The 18,565-nt window shown below is 45.7% G+C and overlaps 1 long non-coding RNA gene across 1 annotated transcript in view; it reads right to left on the bottom strand.

Moving 5' to 3' along the window:
* LOC141980689 (uncharacterized) overlaps window positions 1-11,550 on the bottom strand; it is a 71,683-nt gene extending 60,133 nt beyond the window's left edge. Inside the window, exon 1 of the long non-coding RNA XR_012637590.1 lies at window positions 11,476-11,550. This is a non-coding gene — a long non-coding RNA (uncharacterized LOC141980689). The remainder of the gene's footprint in view (window positions 1-11,475) is intronic.
* Window positions 11,551-18,565: the final 7,015 nt, after the last annotated feature.

The following is an 18,565-nucleotide window of genomic DNA, read 5'->3' on the forward strand; positions in this document are numbered from 1 at the left end:
GAGGAAATTTTAAAAAATATAATCAGTGATTTTGGGGGACATTTTTAAGTTCATTCAAAAGTCTGTAGTTTAGAATTAAATATGTGGGAACCCAGAGTTCCAACTGTTTTGCTTTTCAGGTTGTGTGTGCTATGGTACAATAAGAATATCTAGTAACAAGCTAGCTTTCATCTAAATAATGGAAATGGAAACTGTTCTGTCAGCTCCTCCTGGCCTGTCATAGCCCTTGGCTATTACTTAACATTCTAAATTGAGGTCCATGCCATTTATTAATCAGAATTTCAAAGCCTGTCTATAATGGAGGTCTCCAAAAAACCCACTATTAAAAAGGCCGTATTTACCTCTGCTTCCATAAGAAAAATCCAAATGAGTAACATGTTCTTTTGTATATTTGCTTTATTAGAACTATTAATACATAGGGCTACACTGTTGAACTTGTGCTGGTGAATAGTTACTCAGATGAAAAATCCCAGTTAAATCAATGGGATTACTTGCAGGATTAAATACTCACCAACATGAGTAAGGATTCTACAATCTGACCCTTAGTTTAGGGACAACATCTGAAAATTCTTTACACCCATTATTTAATAACAGCCCTCTTTCAGCTAAATGGCTTAGAGTTCAGAATGAGTAAAGCTGGACAAATACTGAAAGTATTTAAACATTTGTTCAAAAAAACACCAAAAATGTGCTCCAGTGGTATTCATGATGCCTTTTCTTTGCTTTACAAATGTTTGCAAAATTGCAATTGCTTGTTCACAAGAATTCTATCCACCCCACACAAGCTCTGAGTGGGTTAATATGGGTCACAAGGGACCAATTAATTGTTTATGCTGCACCTGGTGGGAAGCCAGGGCTTGATAAAGCCTAACTATAGATGAAGACCAGCTGGAGGAGAAGCTGGGATAGGATTATAAACCAGGAAGAATCTGCAGAAATAAGATCTGTACTCACTCGCTTGAGGGAAAGGACAGGGACAAGGAGGTGATCCAGAGGGAGAATAAGCCCTGGGGTCCTTCCCAGGACAAGGGCATCTTACAAGAGACTTAGAGGGGTAAAATAGCCATGGGGAGTGGAAGAAATTCTGAGGGCAACTCCAGAGATTGGTAAACAGATAGAGAGGTGGGGTAGGAAGGAGCTCAGGGAAACAGCAACAAGGTCTGCTCAGTCTCAGACCCAGGTTACTAGTCATAGGGTCCCTGAGCTGGAATCTGGAATAGTGGGTGGGCCCAGGTTCCCCTACCAGCCACTGGGACGTGCCACAGAACCTGAATATGTGAAATCGAAGGCCATCTGGGACAATGTCCAGACAGCTTGTCTGGTGGGACTTCGTTACTCTGGAAGGAAAGGACTATAAAGTGACCTGGTCAGAGGGCTAAATCATGAAGAGGGAGAACCCTGAGTTATAGAAAGAGGGGCTGCAATGTGAGCAACTAACAGAAAGGTGTGCCAGATGGGGTGAGAGCTAACTCCCAGATGCAGCCACAAGCAGGCATACAGAGTGAGGGGAACCTGTCTCCCCTTGAGAAAGCTGATGTGGAGATGCATTCACCAGAGTTACCACTATTTCTTTGGAAATGCACATGCTCCTTGATGGATAGTATGCAAAAACCAGACTGTCCCTGTTTCAAAATAGTATCATATAGTAACTAGAACTGATCAAGAATTTTTTGACAAAATGACTTTTCATCAGAAGATGCCAATTTGTCAGAACTGAAACTTTTTGTAGGAACTGAAATGGTTGACAAACTGTCATCAGGAAGGTTTCTCAGGTCCACGATGGAATTCGTGGTCAAGATGAGAGAGATTGGCCCAACCCCCCAATTAGGGTTGCCTGGAGTTTCCAGTAATTAAAGATTATGCCATGTGATGAAACTTTCAGGAATACATCCAACCAAAACTGGCAACCCTACCCAGAATAGCCAATTGCCCCCTGGTTAGGGTGCTCACCTGGGAAAAGAGAGGTGCAGAGTCTAGTCTCTGATCTACCTGATTCAGAGCAGAGACTTGACTCTGCAGCTCCCAGGTCAGTGCCCTGACCACCTGGCTATTCTGGGGTAGGTCTTTCTCAGTCACTCCTGTTGGAGCTGTTCCATTTTATATAAATATTCATTGGGCCAGAGAAACTGGAGTGGGGTGCAAGATCTTTCCAAAATTTGTTGGAAGGTCTTAGGTTTGTCATGATGTGGAACGGTAAAAGTTCTTAAAATCTCCAGGCCATGAAACCCATGTTCTCACCCACCTCCAGTTCTAGTTGTGACAATACAGAAAATATAGCACCTCTTAATGTCATGCACATTTATACACAGGCCATAATCTTAACATAACTTAGACATGTATTAAAGCCTTAGGTCTAACAGTAGATGCTGTTTGTGTTTTACACAGGTTGAGTAACTAAAACAGCTAACAAGCTAGGCTTAACCAGAACTTCTTGGTAAGTTGTGGGGTAGCTTACTCTTTTACCTTTTTCTTCTATTTTACATTCAACCATGTTGCAATGTATTACTGATCTGTGACAAATATAACAAGGTATTTGTTTGATATTAAGAAGCAGATATGTTCAAGGGTATGTGCTGAGAAGCCAATGTGAGTAGTTTTTAAGCTGAACCCACCAAAATGTATTGGGTCATAAGGCTTAATCAACTGTATGATATTGCAGCTGCATGGAGAGAGTTAAACATACAAAGTGATCCTACTAACTTTATCACTGAGTTATAGGGAATAATAAATAAATAAATAATAATAAAAGACAAAAACACCCTATCATCTGTGGGTGAACACTTTTCACAAAGCGATCACTCTATATCTGACCTCTCAGTACTCATCCTCAGAGAAAACCTGCACAACTCTTTCCAAAGCTGAACCTGGGCGCTTAAATTCATAACTTTGCTAGAGACACTAAAAATCATGATCTTAATAAAGGCACTGGTTTTATGGCCTTTATGGTCTTACAATTTGTAACTCACTAACCCCCCTTCTTGTCCTGTGACTACAGGGGTGTTAACAGGCCACTTCACCTTTCATGTTCCCTTAGAATATGTGCTAACTACTTATGTTAAAAGTATTACCTTTTCCGGACCTGAAGAAGAGCTCCATGTAGCTCAAAAGCTTATCTCACCAACAGAAGTTGGTCCAATAAAATATTACCTCACCCACCTTGTCTCTCTAATATCCTGGGACCAACATGACTATAACAACACTCCTTTAAATCACATACAGTTCAGATATACCCAAAATTCAGACACAACTTAAACTCTGGCAGGCAGATTTCTGAACAGAGAAAAAACAGACAAAAATGAGAAGTTTTAACATTTCATGAAATGTTGCCCCCTTATTAGAAAGTACATGGAGCAGAAAGTTACATTCAACCTTCATTTATACCCATCGATTTCATCCTTATTAGAGATCGCACAGGTGTAATTGAGATAAGAATTTAGACCACTGAATTTACTTCTTAAAACCACATAGTTCAAAGATGTTTTCTTTGCACCCTTATTATTTGCAACTGTGGAAATGGGCAGAGCTACTCCTTGCTATTCTGTAAAATCCAGATTGGCTGTGGATGCGGTGGGGAGTGCCACTCCAAAGTAAGGACACAGAATAAACTACAGACCACTAGGGTGATGGGAGGAGGTTGAGCCAATGAGCAGAGATGGGGGCTGAGCCTAGGAGGATTTGGAGAAAGATCAAAGAAAGAGACGGAGCGGCAGCAGCCCTGAGCTGGAGGGGCAGAGACAGAGTCTGAACTAGAAGTTGCTTGGTGGAAGAACCAGCTGCTGCATTGGTGCTTGCAAAAGGGGACTCTTACAAGTGCACAGCCTGAAGATGACAGGACAGCTGAGACTGACCACACAGAAAGACCTGCCAGATGAGCAAACAGCAGCAGCAGAGTGCAGGGCAGAGAGTCTGTGCGTATCTATCTAGGGCAGTGGTGGGCAACCGGTGGCCCACAGGCTGCATGAGGCCCATCAGGGTAATCCGCTGGTGGGCCACGAGACAGTTTGTTTACAGACTGTCTGCAGGCATGGCCGCCCACAGCTTCCAGTGGCCATTGTTTGCTGTTCCCAGCCAATGGGAGCTCTGGGAAGCAGCAGCCAGCACTTCCCTGTGGCCTGTGCCGCTTCCCACAGCTCCCATTGGCCGGGAATGGCAAACCACGGCCACTGGAAGCTGCGGGCGGCTGTGCCTGCGGACAGTCATTGTAAACAAACTGTCTTGCAGCCCGCCAGCGGATTACCCTGACGGGCCATGTGCAGCCCGTGGGCCACAGGTTGCCCACCACTGATCTAGGAGCATCAGAAGCAAGGGAGTCCATGCAACTCCTGCCAGAGATCCTGACCTAGATCTACTCCCGGCTTTGCCTGGATTAGATAAAAGTGTTATTCTATTGTTAGATGTTGTACTTGTTCCAGGAGTTAACTCTAGGAGGGAGCTGGTGTTTGTGTTGTGGCCAGTGGCTGGGACTTGGGACCCCTTCCCCAACTCTGGGAATCCCTCATCTGACAATGTCTTTCATCTAATGATCCTCTCCCTTAGAGAAATGGCATGTTCAAGACCACCAGCAGCCTCTGAAGGAATAGCATAAGCAACTTTGCATATAGAATCACAGAAGTGTAGGACTGGAAGGGACTTTGATAGGTCATCTAGTCTCGTCCCCTGCATTCAAGGCAGGGCAAAGTAAGAATACGCCATTCCTGACAGCTGTTTGTCAAGTGGTTAAGCACTGGAACAAATTGCTTAGGAAGGTTGTGGAATCTCTGTCATGAAGCTTTTTAAGAACAGGTTAGACAGTTAGGAAATTTTTCCTAATGTCCAACCTAAACCTCCTTTGCTGCAATTTAAGGCCATGCTTCTTGTCCTATCCTCAAAGATTAAGAACAATTTTTCACCTTCCTCCTCATAACAACCTTTTATATACTTGAAAGCTGTTTTGCCCCTTCAGTCTTCTCTTCTCCAAACTAAACAAAGCCTTTTTTCAACCTTTCCTCATAAGTCATTTTCTAGTCCTTTAATCATTTTTTGTTGCTCTCCTCTAGACTTTCCCCAATTTTCCCACATCTTTCCTGAAATATGGCACCCAGAACTGGACACAATATTCCAGTTGAGGCCTTATCAGCACGGAGTAGAGTGGAAAGATTACTTCTCCTCTTGCTTACAACACTCATGCTGATGCGTCCCAGAATGCTGGTCACTTATTCAGCAACAGTGTTACGCTGTAGACTCATTTAGCTTACGATCCACTATAATCCCCAGATCCCTTTCTGTAGTACTTCTTTCTAGACAGTCATTTCCCATTTTGTATGTGTGCAATTGATTGTTCTTCCTATGTGGAGTACTTTGCATTTGTCCTTACTCAGTTTCATCCAATTTACTTCAGACCATTTCTCCAGTTTGTCCAGATCATTTGCAGTTTTAATCCTATCCTATTTAATTTTAAAGCATTTGCAATGCCTCCCAGCCTGGCATCATCTGCAATCTTTAGAAGTGTACTTTCTATGTCATTATGAAAATTATTTTGCTGTTTCATATTTTGAAGTAAATTTTATCCTTGTGTGAGATGTAATTGTTGACATAAGGAAAGATGTCTCTCAGTTATACAATCTGATTAGATCTTTGTGATACATGCTCTTTCATAATATGCATTGCTTGCTCACAATATTTCCATATAAACTATTAACCTCCTAAAGTCAAGAGGATATCTTTTAGCGAAGGAATCTGCAACACTTGAACTTGTGCTCCACAGTGTCTTCAATGGGGAACTGACCTCTGCACAACATCTGTATGTCTCTTTCTACAGGTAGAGCTTACTGTGTCACTACCATGAGGAAAGATTGCCAGATCTATGTACTAACAGGAGAAATTGAAAGGCCACCCTTCCCCTCTCCCACCAAAATAACCTGGTGATTAAGACAATTACCCGGAAGTGTGCAGACCTGTGTTCAAGTCCATGCTCCAGAACACGACTTCAAATCCAGATCTCCCAGGTAAAGGCCCAGCCACTGGACTATCGGGCAAAAGAGGGTGCCCACCACCTTGTGTTTTCTGAATTTAGTCCTTCATTTCCTTGCTTTTATTAAACAAAAGACTTAAAACACCTAAAATTGAGACAAAATGTTTCATTTGACCAGACACATGACCTCTCCAACCTTTTGGATTTGCTGAAAAAATTCAGTTTCAGTGTGCCCTGAACCAAATCTCTTCCCCTCCCTGAATTTTTTGGAACTGACAAACAAAAAATCAGTTAGTCATACAGCTCTAGTGACAAGCTTGAGAGTTCCTGCAGAACATGACATCTAATCCTAATATCCAATACAAAGGAGCGAGCAAGAAATTTCTTTCGTGAGCCACCACATGTACTTCTGTCCCTTTAAGTGTCCCCTTCAAACTGCTGGACAAAAAGCCGGGTATGGGAATGAATGATACAGTTCACACTGTTCCATATCATGATGCCACCTTCAAGCCTGCTTTTGACCTCTTTTCTGCAGCTGTCCACCAAACTCATTCGCACACACATCAAGAATCCTCATGTTATGAGTGAGAGGCCATAAATACATTGATGTAAAATGCATCAAAGAATAATTCACAACAACAACTTCATTATATCTGATACAGTCAACACTAGGCGGGTTTGCTAAACTAGCCAAGATGAGATGAAATTTGGAAATTAAGCTCAAAAATATATCAAAATCCAGATTTATTGTTTGAAAAGCTGTAGCACTTTCCCCTTGCTCTTTTAAGTAAGATTAAATGTACTGTCAGTCTTGAGATCTGACACTTATGTTCTCTATCAGGGATAATCAGTTGCATTTGCAGGGACATAGATTTGATCCAATAGGTTTTTCCATCTCTAACTAAGGACAAGTTGTGGCTTTGCCAAAAGCCCTGTGTATGGGGTAATGTGTCACTATGCTAAGCCAGGAGCAGTTTGGGAAGCAGACTCCAGTTCTCCCCTGCTCCAGTGTGTAACCTGTGCCAGCCCTATACCTACTGCAGCATACATGACCTGGTATCCCAGCACAGCTCTGCAGCCCCCTTCATGGGGAGGGGGAGAGGGGAAAAGAAAAGTAAAGCTGCATCCATATCCTGCCTAACTGTGAGATTCAAACAGCCAGTGTAGGGCAAGTTCTCAGTGCCCCTACTTTGCATCCCTTTGTGGGGGCACAAGATGAGCCAAAATCTGTTTCCCTAGTTTGATATTTTGAAGTAATCATGAGGGCATGTTTGCTGTATGATCAAAGATACCACTTCTAGTTTATTGTAAGTCTGGTTGACATGTGGAGGGTGTAAGAATCTCCAGCCCAGTTGCTGATCTGATGATGAGCAGAGCAGGTCAGGGTAATCAGCTGTCTGTGAATTTGTCCTCTGAATGTTTCACAAAATGTACTTGAAATGTATTTGAATGGAGCCTGTTCAGTTCCTGATGGCTAGAACACAGCCCAGCAGGTTTATTTCAAAGGAGAAATATACATGATTGTATTGGAATTCACATCACTTAGAATTTTCTGTGTAATCAGATAAGTAGGCAAATAGTAATTCCTTGGAAGAGCCAGACAAAATGGATAGGTCTTTAGCCCCCTAATCTTTTAGTTCTCAAGCTGGGGAGCATCCAAGACTCAACAAGGAGTCAAATTGCACCTTTTGCCCTGGAGGAGGAAAAGGAGGGGAGATTTCCTGCAGTGAGGCTGAAGGAAAGAGTAAGTAGATTGACATAGAAGCTGAATTTGCGTGTCTTCTAGTCTAAAAGGAAAGACCAAATGGTCCTAGTCTTGCCAGGTGATACATGCTGTCCTCCTTTTAATGAGAAAAGTCATCCTCCACAATATCTCCTCAATAGGTGGCCCCATAGCCAGATGCCATTTGTTTGTTTTTTAGAGACCTGCTGTACATACCTATCATATCTGCTGGAGAGTGAAGGCAATTGTGTAATACACAGGTCCTAAACAAGTGTCAGGGAGTTATAACTACCCTACCTTTCCCATTTTTGGGAGGAAACCTACCTCGAGTCCAGCTAGATCATAGAATCATAGAAGATTAGGGTTGGAAGAGACCTCAGGAGGTCATCTAGTCCAACCCCCTGCTCAAGGCAGGACCAACCCCAACTAAATCATCCCAGCCAGAGCTTTGTCAAGCCAGGCCTTAGAAACCTCTGAGGCTGGTGATTCTACCACCTCCCTATATAACCAATTCCAGTGCTTCACCATCCTCCTCGTGAAATAATTTTTCCTAATATCCAATCTAGGCCTCCCCCACCGCAACGTCAGACCATTGCTCCTTGTTCTGTCATCTGCCACCACTGAGAACAGCCTAGCTCCATCCTCTTTGGAACCCCCCTTCAGGTAGCTGAAGGCTGCTATCAAATCCCCTCTCACTCTTCTTTTCTGCAGACTAAATAAGCCCAGTTCCCTCAGCCTCTCCTCATAAGTCACGTGCCCCAGACCTTAATAATTTTCGTCACCCTCTGCTGGACTCTCTCCAATTTGTCCACATCCTATTTGTAGTGGGGGACCCAAAACTGGATGCAATACTCCAGCTGTGGCCTCACCAGTGCCGAATAGAGGGGAATAATCACTTCCCTCGATCTGCTGGCAATGCTCCTACTAATGCAGCCCAATATGCCGTTAGCCTTCTTGGCAACAAGGGAACACTGTTGACTCTATTCCAGTTTCTCATCCACTGTAATCCCCAGGTCCTTTTCTGCAGAATTGCCACTTAGCCAGTCAGTCTCCAGCCTGTAACAGTGCATGGAATTCTTCCGTCCTAAATGCAGGACTCTGCACTTGTCCTTGTTGAACCTCATCAGATTTCTTTTGGCCCAATCCTCCAATTTGTCTAGGTCACTCTGGACCCTATCCTTATCCCCCAGGGTATCTACCTCTCCCTCCAGCTTACTGTCATCCACGAACTTGCTGAGAGTGCAATCCATCCCATCATCCAGATCATTAATAAAGATGTTGAACAAAACCAGCCCCAGGACTGACCCTTGGGGCACTCCACTTGATACCGGCTGCCAACTAGACATCGAGCCATTGATTACTACCCGTTGAGCCCGACAATCTAGCCAGCTGTCTATCCACCTTATAGTCCATTCATCCCATCCATACTTCTTTAACTTGCTGGCAAGAGCACTGTGGGAGACCGTATCAAAAGCTTTGCCAAAGTCAAGGTATATCACATCCACCGCTTTCCCCATATCCACAGAGCCAGTTATCTTGTCACAGAAGGCAATCAGGTTGGTCAGGCATGACTTGCCCTTGGTGAATCCATGTTGACTGTTCCTGATCATCTTCCTCTCCTCCAAGTGCTTCAAAATGGATTCCTTGAAGACCGGCTCCATGATATTTCCAGGGACTGAGGTGAGGCTTACCAGTCTGTAGTTCCCCACATTCTCCCTCTTCTCTTTTTAAAAGATGGGCACTTTATTTATTTTATTTATTTTCTAATCATCCAGGACCTCCACCGATCACCATGAGTTTTCAAAGATAATGGCCAATGGCTCTGTGTAGCAGGGCGAGCACCCCGCTCTAGGGAAAAACAGGTTATAACCAGCTCTGCGAAAGGGCTGCCCCGAGGAGCCAATCAGGAGAAGGCAGGTAGCAGCCAATCCAGGCCCTGTAGGGCTGGTATAAAAAGGGCTGTGCACTAGGAGGCAGGCAGTCTCACTCCAGCCTTGGTGTGAGAAGGACTGGGGTGCCTTGGAAGAGCAGTGCTGGGGAAGGGGGAGGCTGAGCTGGGGACCTGAGGCCTGACAGGAAGGCCTTAGGAAGTACTAGGGCTTCAGGGGAAAGGCAACAGGTCCAACCCCCTAGCCAAGGATGAGTGGCCATTGCAGACTGCAATTTTCCCCTGAGTAAAGGGGCTGGATGAGGACTGGCAGTGGGTCACTGAGGTGAGGTGGGCTCAGGGGAGTGGGGTTCACTGGGTGAGGGGCACCGTGGTCCGGGAGGGATGTGGGGCCGACACGTGGTGGAGATAAAGGGACTGCAGGGGGAAGGTAAGGGCAGGAGAAACTGGCCAGAGGAAGGCGCTCCTGAGCTGAAAAAGCTAATTCCTGGACTGACCAGCAGGTGGCGCCATGCCAGTGAATCAGCGCTCTGCTATCACATCAGCCAACTCCCAACTTCCAGCCATCAGATGGGAAAGATGGCTGGAAAGGGAGGAGATACCACTATGGAAGAGATCAATACCCACTGATTAGACAATCAGCTATAGTACTGTACTGGATGTCAATACACACACACAAATGGCTAGCAAAGCCCTAGCAGTGAGTTCCAGGATAGAGGCACTCCAGCAAGCAGGAGATTTGACCAGATCCTGTGTTTAGGATGTTCTATTCTACAACCAGGGCTAGAATGTTTTGGTACTAGGGTGTAACTGTGGGCTTTAAACAAAGCATGGAACAAGGGGCCTCCAAAGCTGACACAAAATGTAATTTCCCCAGAGCAGGGGTGGCGAGTTATATGGGCCCGTGGTGCCCATTCTCCAGCAATATTCAGGGCACGGGGACCCGGCTCCACCAATGTTCAGGGCTGGGTCTCTCCCCTGCCCTGCCTGCCACCCCTGCATGCCTCCCCTGGGCAGCGGGTGGCTGCCCCCTGCAGCTCCGCGGTGCGCTCCACTCTGCCGGCTCCCGGCATCAACTGCTGCCGCAGGGTCCTAGCACCCCCCAACCGCTAGCACCAGGGCAGGCTGACCCAGGCTGGCCATGGCCTTCTGCCTTGGATGGACAGACCCTTCCCTTTTCCAGCGAGACCTTCCACCAGCACAGGGGGCCACCCCACCCATAGTCACTGCTTCTGCCCTACCCTGGGCAAGGGGCAGCCCCATCCCCCATCCCAGTGAGGCTACAGTGAGGGGCAGCAGCAGGGGAGGAGGCACACATGTGATGGCAGCCCCCTTCCCCCCCCCCGGCACCAACCACAGGGGAGGCGAGGGGGCTTCCTGGACCTGAGAGGGGCCCTAGGAGCACATGCAGTGACAGTGGTGCAAGGTGAGTGTGCGGCTGGAGGGAGCCTGCCTTGTTAGGTATAAAGAAGTAAAGAAATGTTAGTACTGTTTAATATGTTTAATTAGTTGTTTTAATAATGTATTTTGAGGTAATGTTAAGTAAATCACTGGCTTTAATAGAATCTAATATGGAGTATATGAACTATGACCCTTGGACTCCATCTTTGTAAGTGAACTTGTTTACAACTTAGACACTGGAGTCCTCTGGCTCAAACCAGACTCAACCAGCTTTTCCCACCAGAGCCAACCCCCAACATTCGATTCCCTCAAAACTTTTCCCGCGTTAGAGATTATATAAGATCTTGCTCAGTGCCTGCACGGGGCTGTCCATTCCAGCGGCAGCGCGTGCATGGTCGGGTCTGCCCAACACTCCAGAGCTAGAGAGAAGAGTACCAGCTATCCCGCAGCAAGGTTGAAGAAGGAGAGGCCCGTCATCACTATCCCCGCCAAAGCGAACCAAATCCATCTTACCTGTGGAGGGTCCTTCTTCCTGGTGTCCATCATCCCAGAGCCTCTCTCCGCCTGCGACAAAATCCAGCAGTCATCAGGACTCCCCAGTGGCCCTCCTCACAGGCTTCCAATTAGCCGAAGAGTAAAAGGTCCCGTGCCTCGCATCCATTCATAGTGTCCACTGCACCTAAATCATAGGAAATGTTTCTGTATTGGGGTTTCGTTTATTGTTTTTCTAAATGCCAAGGGTGGTTTTGTGAGTCTGAGCTTCACGCTCCTAAAGCCAGTCACTAAATCACTGTGTGGTTAAGTTTGTGTTTCTTTCCCCCCATTTTTCCCAGTTTTCTGTACCTTTACCCTTAATACACTTACCTTTGTTTGCACCATATTACCTTGTCTTTTCTTCATTTTTATTACATCACACAGGGAGGGAAGAACACCTTTATTGTAAGCTAAATCCACCGGTGACAGACACGAAAGGGAGCCAAATCTGCTCTTCTAAGAAAAGGGGCTTTCCTTTCATATCCCCTCTACCATTTCTAAAGTTTTCCTTTCTGAAGCGTTGCCTTATTCCCCTTGAGGTAACAGCCTGCACCCCAAACTCCTCATCCTTGGACCCGCCCCACCCCAGAACCTGCACCCCCGGCCAGAGCCCTCACCCTCCCACACCCCAACACTCTGCCCCTGCCCTGAGCTCCCTCGTGCGTCATGAACCCCTCATCACCAGCCCCATCCCACAGCCCTCACCCCTACGCAACCCTCTGCTTGAGCCCCTCCTAAACCCCAAACCTCTCATCACCAGCCCCACCCCATTTTTACATTATTTTAAAATATATTTATCGGCTTACAAGGTAGGCATGTTGGGCCGGGACTTGGACCCATTCTGGGCACCACCAAAAATTATACAAACCTGCCTCCCCTGCCCCAGAGTGAAAGGTAGAAGAAAAAGTCAGATTTTAATGAAGATTTAGACATGAATCACTACATGCCATACTCCCTCCCTAACCTACAGCGTCTCTTCTAACTCTTTAGAATTGACAGAAGTCAAGACCACCATTGACTGAGCTAAATTTAATGTGTCTGTGGTGGAGAAAGAGGAAGCACCCATTTATCACGAGCAGCATGCAGACTTGCTACTGTTGAACAGTTTCCAGTTGTTTGATTGAGATGCAAAGAAAATAATCTGTTCTAAGAGTCTTATAGATGGGTGACCTCAGATACAAAACTATGGTCGCCTCTGTTGGCCTGAAGGTTGAAGTTCTGTTGGCCTGAAGGTTGAAGTTGTATTGTTTTAAACTGCTGCTGTGATGAGTAGCATGAAAGAGAGTGAAGCATGGAACAATTACATCCAAGTCTATTAAAATCCTGACTTTGCCTTCCCTGACAAAACTGTAGCTCCTTGAATTGCTAAGGGACTCAGCTCAAGATTCAGAGTTAAAACTAACCATTTTAACTATTTTGCAAGTATCCGGTATTCAGAAATAAAAGAGTGTCTTTCCATATCACCCTCTGTCCATTGGCAGGGAAGTTCAAGTGACCAAACACACCACTAAGGCTGTAGGTGAACTAGGACATAATGGCTCTGTGACCTGACATTAGTCTTTATTTGTCTTTCATCAGTTAAGAGGAAGTTTGAACAAAGTACATTTTAGCAACAGTAAAGGAACAAATGGAAGCCCAGGAAATTGGCTGTCATTCCAGAGAACACTTAGGTGGCATACAAAATTTTAAACTGAACTGTCAACTTCCATTGCTGTACTTTTATTCAGGCAAATTGGTTTAAATTTAACTTTGCACTGTAAAAAGATTTGTGGCACTTTAGAGACTAACACATTTATTTGTTATTTGTTAGCCATGAAAGCTTATGCCCAAATAAATGTGTTAATCTCTAAAGTGCCACAAGGACTCCTCATTGTTTTTGCTGATACAGACTAACACAGCTACCACTCTAAAAAGATTTGGGCCTTGATCTGTCAAACAGTTATGCACATACTTAATTTCATTATCTACTCATGTGCATAAGGTTCAGCACACGTGGCTGCAGAATCAGGAACTAGATTATTTCTTTAAGTCTTCTTGTATATTTTTATATGGTATTGATCATCTCTTTGTATATTTTCCTAATTCTCTAGTAAAAGCATTCAAAGCCAAATCAGCTGAAACAATACTGCCCTCTGCTGGAAGGCTCTGGTACTCTGGAAATATCCATAAAATGTTAGAGGGAAGATGGGTGAGGTAATATCTTTTATTGGACTAATGTCTGTTGGTGACAGACACAAACTTTCAACCTTAACACAGCTCTTCATGTCTAGGAAATTTATTCAGAGGGCAGGTCTACGCTACAAATTTACATCAGCACAGCTGCACTGATGCAGCTGCACTGCTGTTGTGCGTCTGGTGAAGAGGCTCGAAGCCGGAGGTAGGCAACCTACGGCCCGCAGGCCACATCTGGCCCGTGAGACCGTCCTGCCCGGTCCTGAGCTCCCGGCCGGGAAGACTAGTCCCCGGTGCCTCCCCTGCTGACCCCCCTCCCCCACAGCCACGCCGCCGCGCAGGCAGCACAGTTTGCGCCCGCCCACCTCTCAGGCTTTCCAATAAGCCTGTCCTGCCGTTCTGAAAGGCATGGTAAGGGGGCAGGGGGAGGAGAGTGGGGTGGGTTGGATAAGGGGCAGGAGGTCCCGGGGGCCAGTCAGGGGACAGTGGGTGCTTGGATAGGGTGGAGGTGGTCAGGAGACAGTGAGCAGTGGGGCTTGGATAAGGGGTGGGATAGGGAGTGGGGGGGGGGGGTTGGATAGGGGGTGAGGTCCTGGGGGAGCAGTTAGGGACAGGGGTCCGGGGAGGGGGCGGTCAGGGTACAAGGAGTGGGGGGGTTGGATGTGTCGGGGGTCCCGGGGGGCCTGTCAGGGGGCAGGGGTGTAGATAGGGGTCAGGGCAGTCAGGGGACAGGGAGAAGGGGGAGTTGGTTAAGGGGTGGGGTCCTGGGGTGGGCAGTTAGGGACGGGAAAGATGTGTTGCAACAAAGCCAGGACTCCTCACTTCCATGCCCAGCTTGGAACCATTCCACATGTGGAAGCAAATCAGATGGTCTGGCTCAATATTTGCAAATATTTTATATAGAGCCTTTCATTCTGAAGCATCCTAGAGTGTTCTTCAAATAAGAGTATATCAGAAGGGATCATTCAGCTACCACTGAAATGCAGCTACCTCTGGGGTGAAACACAGCAGTCCTTCTGAACATTATCTTCCTAAAAGACTGGAGGCTTGAGATTTTCATCTCCATGGCCACATAGAAAGGGACCTTATTCCTGAGGAAAGAGCACAAGATTCCCACAAACAGTGTGGCTGGAGTCACCTGTTTTGAACAACTCACAAAAGAAAGGGACTCTCTCTGCTGTTTATCGGTTTAATGTATTATTTAACATTTATGTTGTAGTAGCACCTAAAGGCTCTTGCCAGGTTGGGCCCCATTTTGCTAGGAACTGTACCAACATAATCCATGAATTTTAAAGGCTTTTGTGTCTCATTCGTTGTAGCTATAGACCTCATTTCTGGGTATAAACTATAGCAATCATGCTTAAATCGTGTTTACAGAATGGGGGAAAGAGTCTGCAATCCAGCACCATGCAACACTCAGAGAGTATAGCAGTCATTGCGAAAGAAGAAACCAGCAACCACTCACAACATCTACTCTGTGGTATTTGGCTTCACACTACAGTTCATCCTGTTTTAATTAGAGGAAATATCATGGTTAAATTTAATAAGTATGGTGCAAGGGAAGTTGACTTTTATTGGCAACCACTATATCATATATTGTAATAGACAAATTACCTTAGATCTTCATCCATCCCATGCTTTGCTGCACATTGGGCTACCCACATTCGCCATCCTTGCCTGTCAACTGCCCTTTTCTCCAAATCTTCCCATTTCATATTGAGGTGCTTCCTGTAGTTCAGAACTGTTTGTTTCGATGTTATTCGTGGTCTTCCTCTCTTTCTTCTTGCATTTTCTAGCTTCCATTCAAGGGTAGTATTTGGTAAGCATTCTTTTTCCATTGTCAGCACATGTCCCAGACAGTGAGGTCTTCTTTTGTTGATTATTTGTGCCCTGTCCAGTAATTTTTCTGACTTCTTCATTCATCTTCCTATCTCTGTACATTATTCCCAATATTCTTCTCAGACATGTGTGATGAAATGCATCCAGCTTTTGTGTACCTTTCTTGGTAAGTTGCCATGTCTCTCTGCTGTATGTTATGATGGTGATAACAATTGCTTTGTACATGTTCAGTTTTGTCTTGAGGGAGATGTTTTTCATGCCTTTCAAAAGGCACTTGATAGTGTAAACGAGAAACAATATGGAAAATTGTGGGACAATATGGAATGCCAACAAAATTAATTAACATTACGAAAGCATTCTATGCAAACTTAAAATGCTGCATTAAAATGGAAAATGGATTGAGTAAGCCATTCAGCATCAAGATAGGTGTAAGGCAGGGATGCATCCTGTCTCCCTTTTTGTTTATGCTAGTCATTGACTATGGATTAAAACAATGCAACAGTGATACATATGGCCTAAAATGGAACAATTCAAGGCTGTTTGATTTAGATTTTGCTGACGACATCGCTCTTGTCAATAAAGATGCCAACGGACTACTAAAATGCACAAACCAAGTAAAGAAGTAATGAAGAAGATAGGTTTGAGATACAATGCAAAGAAATGTAAAGTCATGTTAATGGGGATTATAGGGACAGAAATCAAAATTAAAGAAGAGAACTTGGAGAAGGTGGACAATTTAACGTATCTTAGAAGTACCGTCAGCCAAGACGGTACTAGTTCCGAGGAAATAAGAAGAAGAATCGTGAAGGCAAGACAAAACTGAACATACACAAAATAGAAAAATAGTTCTTCCCAAATGCTTAGCAGACTAGCCCACTTCACCAGTCTTGCATTTGGTCTGGCACAGAAAAAGACAGTCGTGACGTTGGCTGTTTTGGAGGGGTTATTACTGAAGGTCACATGCAATAAGGTGTTGTTTAGACAAACAAGGAACCTTTTAGGCTTTTTTTCCTCTTAGGGTATGTCTACACTACGAAATTAGGTCGAATTTATAGAAGTCGGTTTTTTAGAAATCATTTTTATATAGTCGACTGTGTGTGTCCGCATACAAAATGCGCTAAGTGCATTAACTTGGCAGAGTGCTTCCACAGTACCGAGGCTAGCATTGACTTCCGGAGAGTTGCACTGTGGGTAGCTATCCCACAGTTCCCGCAGTCTCTGCCGCCCATTGGAATTCTGGGTTGAGATCCCAATGTCTAATGGGGCAAAAACATTGTTGCGGGTGGTTCTGGGTACGTCGTCAGGCCCGCCCTCCCTCCCTCCGTGAAAGCAACGGCAGACAATCGTTTCACAACTTTTTTCCTGAGTTACCTGTGCAGACACCATACCACGGCAAGCGTGGAGCCCGCTCAGCTCACTGTCACCGTACGTCTCCTGGGTGCTGCATTCCTACACAGCAGCAGCTCATTGCCTTTTGGCAGCAGATGGTGCAATAGGCCTGATAATCACCGTCATCATGTCCGAGGTGCTCTTGGCCATCTCGGTATGGTCGGTCAGGAGTGCCTGGGCAGACATGGGCGCAGGAACTAAAACAGGTCATTGACAGGCAGACATGGGCGCAGGAACTAAACCAGGTCATTCTCTTTAGTCCTGCCGGCAGTCCTATTGCAGTCTTCTGGTGAGCAGCCAGGAGATGAGGATGGCGAGTAGTCCTACTGCACCATCTGCTGCCAGCCAAATATGTCAAAGATAGATGGAGTGGATCAAAACAAGAAATAGACCAGATTTGTTTTGTATTCATTTGCTCCCCTGTCCCTCTCTCTGTGAAATCAACGGCCGATAATCATTTCAGTGACGTCTGTCAGGGGCACCTTGAAAAGTTTAATGGAGATTCAGTCCTGCCTGGAATACAGGAGGGAGGGATAGCTCAGTGGGTTGAGCACTGGCCTGCTAAACCGAGGGTTTTGAGTTCAATCCTTGAGGGGGCCATTCTGTGTGACAGTTGTTCTTGATTCTCCTTGATGTAAAGCCACCCCTTTTGTTGATTTTAATTCCCTGTAAGACAACCCTGTAAGCCATGACGTCAGTCGCCCCTCCCTCCATCAGAGCAATGGCAGACAATCGTTCCGCACCTTTTTTCCATGCAGACACCATACGACGGCAAGCATGGAGCCCGCTCAGATCACTTTGGCAATTATGAGCACATTAAACACCACATGCATTATCCAGCAGTATATGCAGCACCAGAACCTGCCAAAGCGAAACCGGGCATTTGGGCGACGTCAGCACAGTGACGAGAGTGATGAGGACATGGACACAGACTTCTCTCAAAGCTCGGGCCCTGACAATGTGGGCATCATGGTGCTAATGGGGCAGGTTCATGCCGTGGAATGCCTATTCTGAGCCCGGGACACAAGCACAGACTGGCGGGACCGCATAGTGTTGCAGGTCTGGGAAGATTCCCAGTGGCTGTGAAACTTTCGCATGCATAAAGGGCACTTTCATGGAACTTTGTGATTTGCTTTCCCCTGCCCTGAAGCGCCAGAATTCCAAGATGAGAGCAGCCCTCACAGTTGAGAAGTGAGTGGCAATAGCCCTGTGGAAGCTTGCAACGCCAGACAGCTACCGGTCAGTCAGGAATCAATTTGGAGTGGGCAAATCTACTGTGGGGGTTGCTGTGATGCAAGTAGCCAACTCAATCAAAGATCTGCTGATATCAAGGGTAGTGACTCTGGGAAATGTGCAGGTCATAGTGCATGGCTTTGCTGCAATGGGATTCCCTAACTGTGGTGGGGCCATAGACAGAACCCATATCCCTATTTTGGCACTGGAGCACCAAGCTGGCGAGTACATAAACCGCAAGGGGTACTTTTCAATAGTGCTGCAAGCACTAGGGACGTTTCACCAACATCAACGTGGGATGGCTGGGAAAGGTACATGACACTCGCATCTTCAGGAACTCTGGTCTGTTTCAAAAGCTGCAGGAAGGGACTTCCTTCCCAGACCAGAAAATAACCGCTGGGGATGTTGAAATGCCAATAGTTATCCTTGGGGAACC

The sequence above is a fragment of the Natator depressus genome, chromosome 1 (genome assembly GCF_965152275.1).
Source record: "Natator depressus isolate rNatDep1 chromosome 1, rNatDep2.hap1, whole genome shotgun sequence".
Taxonomy (NCBI): Eukaryota; Metazoa; Chordata; order Testudines; family Cheloniidae; genus Natator; species Natator depressus.